An 8,120-nucleotide genomic window follows, 5' to 3' on the forward strand; every position below is an offset into this window, starting at 1 on the left:
GTTGAGGGGGGCCAATATGCTGAAGTGGCCCTCGGTGAAATTGAGTTTGACACCCCTGATGTAAACTGAACACTTATGATTATTAATAATACAGAGGACAGCACCAGCTTGTACTTGAACTGGATTATTAATTTTAACAAAACCCATATAAAACTGATTCCCCCATGCATGTTTTTGGTTTATCATATTATTTCTAGTGCAGTTATTTTCCCTCTACCTGAGTTCATGTCTCTACTCGGCTGCAGTGAGTTACAGACTCACCTGTTTCTGGTGCCAGTAATCATCCTCCCCAACACTGAAGCGTCTCTGTTTCAGGCGGTCCTTGCCTGATCCTGCTGCAGTTCTGTTTGGTAGTTCTGGTGTCACGTCAGGTTTCCAAAGCGTCTCTGGCGCCTCCTGTTGTTTCCTTCATGTTTTGATTTCGTTCCTGTAGGTTTCCTTCCAATAAACATAAATCAGTGTTTGGGTTCTCAGAAACAATGAAAGGTCACAACGGTAGCATTTGGTTGGAAAGCCATCATGTTGATTAGGGTAAAAAGATAAGTCAGGATGCATAAATAATTCAAAGGTGCTAAATATTAACCTAGTTTATTTATTTTAATGAGAATTATTGTGGCTCAAGTGATATTCAGTCACAGTAATGAGGCAGGAATCGAACCCTGCAGGCTGCCTCAAGGACTACTAGCCTTCATTTGTAGGTCTATGCTAAGCTAAGCTATGCTCCACCCAACTAAATGTTGTATTTCATTGTTTTTTTTGTTTTTTTTTTGTGATAGTGTGAAAGCAGTGCATAATGGCAGAATGGAAGGAATGTGGTTTTCTTTAAACTTTTCTTATTTTAGCTGAAGGCATTTATTTGTATGCAGTTCTCAAGTCAAGGTAGCTAAATATAACTACAATTACAGCTCCAGGTTCATGGATGCTCTCTCAAATTAGAAAGCTAAAGTATACACTGAGATTAAATTGTAAACAGGTTTACTCCGTCAAACTGAGTGTAAAGGTATTTTTTTTTATTGGAAAATCTATGTATCACTTTCCTCCCACTCCACTTATTCCAGTCTGACACATAAAATCCCAATAAAATACTCTGAAGTTTGAGGCTTTAACAAAATGTCACAAAAGTTCAAAGTAGTTTTTGCAAAGCTCTGAGGAACTGAACTTTTTTAATAAAAAACTCTATGGCTTCTGGGACAGACAGACAGACATGCTGTAATTTCAAGAAGAATCAAATAAATCCTAATCTTTTGAGTTTTATTTCTTCAAAGAGAAAATAGATATTTCTGAAGTTCAGTTTTTCTGTCTGTGACTTATCGGTCTCTTCAGTGGATTCTGTTTGTGACGTGTCAGAAAAATGTGACACGATGTTTTCACTCCAAGTGTCAACATGAACAATGCTGTCAGATGCTCCACAGGCTCCCACTCCTTATCTCTATCAATGGTGTTCGTGGTTTTCTGTTTGACTTTGGGTGACTGATGATGTCACCCTGAAGCAGTTGAAAAATTACAGCTCACCTTCTTGAAAACATTCATTTATTTAGTAGGAGGCAGAAGCAGAACTGTGTCAGTTATCAATGTTCATCTGCAGTCATGTTTTATTTTTCTTTTCTTTAAAGGAGGGATGAATAACAACTAAATTCAACTACACTTTTTTTTTTAAACTTCCTTTGTTTGATGACCTACTTTGCAAAAGTAGCGCCCCCTGCCCAAAGCGTTCTTCGACATGAGGAACAATATAAAACAGAAAACACAGAGCAACCTGGTGTCACATGACCAGAGGAGGAATATGATTAGCTAAAAGCTTTCTGACTAAATGGGACAGTTTTGGTGGTAAATTTAAAGTAAAACAAAAATCATAGACATAATAATAAAAATTCAGTATTTTAAATTTAAGGTCAAAAATGTCTGATTCTAATGAAAATGGAAAAGTCATGCGCTAAAGATTCTAAATGTTTTTCCGTAGGATATTTAGAATCCATGTTAGATTCTGCAGAACATCCCTGATGCTGGCGGTTCTTCAGAGTGACGGTGGCTGAAAAGTCAAGCAGCTCTACAAGCCTGGTGAAGCCATTAACGATATAAAGATGTTTATGAGGAGTTTAAAAGGTCAGTACAGCTCCAGTGTTCGCAGCAGCAGAGCATTAAACATGCCGAGGGCCCCACTGCAGTAACGGAGTCGGTAATGGCTGTGAAGGACTCGACCTCAGACAGGATGAAGGCAGAATCACATCATCGCCTGATTCTTATTTATCTCAGTTTGAATGTTTGTGTTGCTTTTTCTGTCAGGAAAATGTTTCCGCCACAGGACTCTATTGTTAAAGGATTTTAAAACTAAATAAGGCTTTTCTTGGTTACATAATAGGTAAAATAAAAGTAAAGAAAAAACTGGTTGAACCTTTAAATGCACAATGACTGTCAACTGAAACACTGAGGAAGGTCTGAGAGGCAAAATGACATTAAATACAAACAATGTGGATGAGAAAAATAATCCTGAAGAAACAAGAAATGTCACAACCTGGAGGCTAATTTCAGCCTCCAGTCCGACTGGAAGGTCGAAGGTAAAACAACAAACACCAAGATTAAAAACTACTAAATAACACTATAGAATAAGAAATGCATTAAACAATCTGAAAATTTATACATCTGTATATATAATCAATGTTGACATTTTGAACTTTGTAAGAGCCAGTTTTTAAGCAGCATTTTAAATGAGATAAGTAAATAATTTAGGTTTTTTTAATCTGATATCTTTAAATCTTGGTATTAAAGTATAACATGGCACTTTTAAAGGTAAATATTTCTAATCTATCAGGTATTTGATTAAATTTCATTCTTTTCACAATTCTGCATTTGTTGTTTAAAAAAAAATTGACCCCAAGAAAATCCCTAAACATTTCGAGTGTAGTATTTCTATTTTTTTGTCTTGGATTAAAAAAAAAAACAAAACAAAAAAAAAAAAACTAGAAAGTTGTGAAGGAAACTTTCTGATATTAAAGTCTATAGATAATTCAGAAATTAATTATATTGTAAAGCTTTCCTTCAAAGAAGCAATTAAAACTTAAATGAGTATAAATGAAGGATAAGGAAATGTAATTATCCCACTAATGGCTTCGGTGATCAGAGAAATAAGCTTTGGCTTCGATATGCAACACATGGTATATAAAGGGAGGCACGGCTCCTTTATGAGGGAACCGACTGTCCCGGCCTGACCCTAAAGCCGGAGCTGTGCAGAATGTGGCAGTAAAACATGGACGATCAGGCCTGAGGGGGCTGTAAGCGCCGGTGGGCCAGCAGAACCAGCGGTCCAGCTCGGCGGTGACAGAACCACATCTCAGTCTGCCGTAACAAAACCGGCTGGATGTGTTTTCCTAAAGCTCCCCCGTGTCTCTTTCCTGGGTCCATGTTTGTTTTAATCCGTCTTTTCCGTCGCTGTTATCTCCTCAGCAGCTTATACACTTTGATTCTCTGCAGGCGATCAGTGGCAGGGTCACAGCCGTTCCTCCAGCACACAACCGCCTTTCTCCTCTTTCTTTATACTTAGAGACAGAATTAAACCCAGAAAGAAACCTGTCCTTTCCTTTCTGAGCTGCGATAGTGTGAGACATTCCCAGCCTTGTGATTTCCTGACATGAATGCTGATGACTGCTGTGTGCAGGGAAACGACCCAGCATGCACTTCGGCTTTATTGTTATTAGGACCTTAAACTAAAATGTGTTAGACACAGGTAAAGCAGCTTTGGCTGGGATACAAGGCAGGTTTGGATTCTTCCTGTTTTTATTGTCATGTTACTACAATAACAATGGAAACAAAATGGCTGCTAAAGAAAACTGTTGTTTATTCTGATTTCCCTTTTCCTCCAATCTGATTCTCAACTGAATCGTTTATCAAGAGTCAACTTTTGAAATGAGGCTGACAGGCATCACCGTTCCCATGTAGCTGTTGTGACACATCGCAGCATTTAACTCATTATTTCAGAGCTTTTCATCAGTTTATCCCAGTCAGCCTGAAGAAGTTAAAGGATCACTAATTTAATCAGGATTTATCTTCTGGAACCAAATTTCACAGCAATCCATCCTCATTATGAGCCCAAAAATTCAATCATGTGAGTGGAAAAGAGATCAATAAGCTTATCAGGATTCATCTGCAGAAAAACAGACATAACCAATAAATTAGGATTTTACTGAAAAGTCAGTCATTCCTGAACCTTTAGTTCTGTTAAATGTGTTTATTTTTCAGCCTGCAGATAACGAAAACCCAATATTTAAGTTCACAATATTATTATTCTATTAATTAAAAATAAAAATAAAATTCTGCAGATATTTTATTTAATCCCTTAAGATTATTTTATACAATATTAAAAACATATAAAAATGCAAATAAATAATTTCATTTCCTTTTTAGAAGTAAAAAAAAAACAAACCTTTTATTAACAGCATCCCTTTGGTGAATATTTGATAATTTGATATTTGAAAATTTAATTTGATAATTATGTCTGCAGTTTTCTAACATCAACATGTGAACAGCTCAACTTCAGCTCGACTTAACACGACTGATGAGCTGCTGCTTAAACAAACCTGCCTAAAATATGATTTGGGTCCCTGCCAGCCTGCCTAGGTGGGTCCCATATGGGTCCCATATGGGTTTGCCCATGTAGGGCCACAGCCTATGTGGGCCCTACATGGGCAAACCCATATGGGGCCACCGTGGAGCCCGCGGACAAACCCATACGGGACCCATATGTCTGCCCACCTTTCTCCCATATGGGGCCCACCTAGGCATGCTGGCAGGGGACCAGATTACGTCTGATTGTATGCTCTGGAAAATGGCTGATATTTATTGATAATTGCACATAAACACGTCCAATTTAACTAAAAGCCAAACAGTATTTCACGTCATGTTTGTAAGAAAAGTAATATCTTACTGTAAGATTTAATTGGTGCTTTTGCACATAAATTACCTCGAAGCAAAAGGAAAGAAGAATCTTGATAAATCAAAGTAAAATTAAAGTTTCTGAATCTGTTTTAAGAAATAAACATCTTCATGTTAGCATCACCCTGATGATCAACTTGGATTGTGAAATGAAATACGATTCGTCTATAATCTAATGCAACTGCATCATAGATTGAAGCTGCTATTATCCTTGGCATGCTCGTCTGCTTATTAGTGGTGAAGGTCTAAGTGTAATGAGGCTACTAACTTCATAATCAACATTTAATTTAACAGACATGAAACTCGGTGCAGTGAATAAAATCCAGTCCTAAATTACAGACCTGCAATTTTTCATTTATTCTAAAGTTTTATGTGTTTTTTAAAGATTACTGAAGAACTACAGATGGTACATTTGATGGGATTTGAACAAACAGACGTCTTAGAGGTCATTCAGTAAGTTCATCAAACTGAACACTAAATGTGCAGGATTAGTTCCTAATGAAATGGAAAAACAGTGTATAATTTTGTAACTCTGCTTCATAAGCACTACCTTTGAATTCTAATATTTGTAACTCAGAATAATAGTTGAGTTATTTATCAGAATTTATACCATTTTGAAATATTTTTGTTTTCTTGGACCCATTTAATTTTTTTTACCTTGACAGTTTTATTTGAACAATTATCTAAAAATGAAAGTGCTGCTCTTTTAGCTTCAGCCATTCTGAGAGGATCAAGTTTTATCTGCTACATCCAGAGCCAGAGTGACTCTTTGGGTCATTTAATGGATTAAAACGATGAAATATTTTCCTGTTTCCATTATTTTGTTCTGTTCCCTCATGGAAAACCTTCTGGCCAACCCTGGTAACTCTGAATTAGAACCGCCACTGCCAAGTTTATTTCTAAAGATTGCACACAAAAGCATTGCTGGCAGCTGGGTATCCAAACATGCAGCACTTAGACATTTCCATCCCTGTCCAAAAGTACTCAGTAATAATCCATCAGGTTTATTATAAGATAAAATCATGCCTCCATATTCTCAACTTTAACTCCGATATCAGAGGGAAACTGATCTGGCACAATGAAGAATAGATAAAGTTTTATGGAACCATTTAAAAAGATATGTAGATGTTAAAACACGGTGGCCTGACTTTGCCTTCCAATAGTTATTTATTGCATACCTCCTTTTTTATTTGGGCAACCATAATTTAGCATAAAGCTCTGGAATTTCAGAATGGAAATCCTTTTCTTCAACCACATTTTGGAAAGTCCCAGCAGATGGTTTCAGTTTTCACTGTTTGCAGTTTTATATGGTTTCCTACACCCTTTTGTTTCCACAGCAACACTTCTATGAATGGAAAACCTTTTAAGTTATCCTCACAGAGCCAGCCGCCCAACAAACAGGAGATAGAAACACATAAAAACCTGCAGAATACCTCAGAAATACCACAGGAAATAGATATGTTGGGATGCAAGAGTCGGATGGAAGGAAATGTCCCTGTTAAAAGTGGAGAGTAATGACTGGTGCATCGTTCTGCTCTTTCCTCTTCTGACACATGGCAGTAACAACAAGAAACCCAGAGCGCTAAATGAGTGTTTTGTAGCTGCCAGACAGAGAAGTTAAACACTAAATGAGACTTGCAGCAAGGAGAGAGAAAAACCAATAACAGGAGAGATTTAATCGCTGTGTTCCACGACCAGGTGGTGCTTAAAGCCGAGCAGGGACGGGCGGATGATGGATTTGGTTTTTGCTGTGAGGGATAATAAAAATTAAGCACACATCTCTATAGAGCCGTTGGTGTAGAACCGTATCGGCTGTTCAGAGCTATTCTTTTTGGAAACCTACAGAATGACCTTTCTTATAATGCTCAACACTTTGTTGTTCCTCCAGCTTTTGAGTTCAGCTGGAAGATGAATAAACCAATTAAAATACTTCTAGAAAGTTTGTTTTTAATTCCTCCATCTGACATTTAGACTGACTCCCACAGTTAAAACCATGAGTGTTAGGCTAAGTGCTCTCTAACTACCTGAGGTGTGTGGGCATGGCTGCTGGTCCAGGTGGAACCCGCCTCTCACCTGGTGACAGCTGGAGATCAGTTTTCTGTTTGTGTCTCTGCTCCATCTTCTCAAACCTCCAGTCGGCCGTCCCAGATGGCTGCTGGTACTGAGCCGGGTTCTGGTTCTGCTGGAGGTTTCGTCCTGTTGCAGGGAAGTTACCTTTGTTTTATAAACCATGTTTCCTTTCTTACTCACAAGTAGTGATGGGTCCGGCAACACCGATGTGCATGTGTCCAGCCCGCAGACCAAACCGTGTCGGTGAGCGTGTTGGTTTCAGCAAGTCACGTGACCGATACAGGAACTGTTTCCAAATGACATTAACACGCCAAACTGTGTTTATAAGGAAGCGAATTTGTCAAAAGCATTCTTAATCTTTTACAGCATCAACTATGGAGCAGCTTCAAAGGAAAGGTTTCCTCAGTGTGGGACCGTTTTGACTGGAAAATAAATTTGTTTTCATTTTGTTGTTTCATCCAGTTCTTGTCAGTTTCTACTTGATCTGAATCCAAATTCAGCTGAAACTGACTTTTAGTTTACTTTCATATTATGTTCTGCAGCTTAAATGTCGCATGTTTAACTAAACTGTCTTATTTAAATAAATCCACCTCCTCAATGCTGAGGCATCATGAGGCATGAGAATAAAGTCCCAGATAAACTCAGATAAACTCAGATATGCAGCCATTCTACAAATTATTTCATATACAGTGATCCTTCGCTATAACACGGTTCATGGTATCGCTGCTTCGCAGATTTTTTTGTGCAGTTTTTCCCCCCACAGTGTTCTGCGTCCCGATTGACCGTATGACTGGTAAAAACAGTCTCTGCGCTTCTTCTCTACCTGAGTGCCGCTAAAGTTACGGTATTTAATACAGATTGGCCATTCAGGAGATGGAAACTGAGTGTTTTTATAGTGTACTCATCTGAAAAGTAGCAAAACAGGATTCAGCAATGACGACCGAAGTGTTGCCTTTAGCATCCAGCCTGCGTCTAAGGGAAACAGGAAGTCCGACCGAAACCAACACGGAACCAAAATCCCCAAAACAAAGGTTCCGCTGCGCCACTACGTATCCCATCTCATCCTCAAAAAAGCACTAAATTCAGAAAAACAATAACATGCCAAAATGCAAACAAAGAATAAT

General features: G+C 38.2%; 1 long non-coding RNA gene across 1 annotated transcript in view; it reads right to left on the minus strand.

Moving 5' to 3' along the window:
- The window catches only part of LOC103138862 (uncharacterized), a 12,605-nt gene extending 5,188 nt beyond the window's left edge, over positions 1-7,417 (minus strand). The window contains exons 1-2 of the long non-coding RNA XR_476336.2: positions 7,000-7,417; positions 262-438 (exon numbers count right to left, since the gene is read on the minus strand). This is a non-coding gene — a long non-coding RNA (uncharacterized LOC103138862). The remainder of the gene's footprint in view (positions 1-261; positions 439-6,999) is intronic.
- Between the last annotated feature and the right edge of the window lie 703 nt (positions 7,418-8,120).

Source organism: Poecilia formosa, unplaced genomic scaffold, assembly GCF_000485575.1.
Source record: "Poecilia formosa unplaced genomic scaffold, Poecilia_formosa-5.1.2 Scaffold55, whole genome shotgun sequence".
Lineage (NCBI taxonomy): Eukaryota > Metazoa > Chordata > Actinopteri > Cyprinodontiformes > Poeciliidae > Poecilia > Poecilia formosa.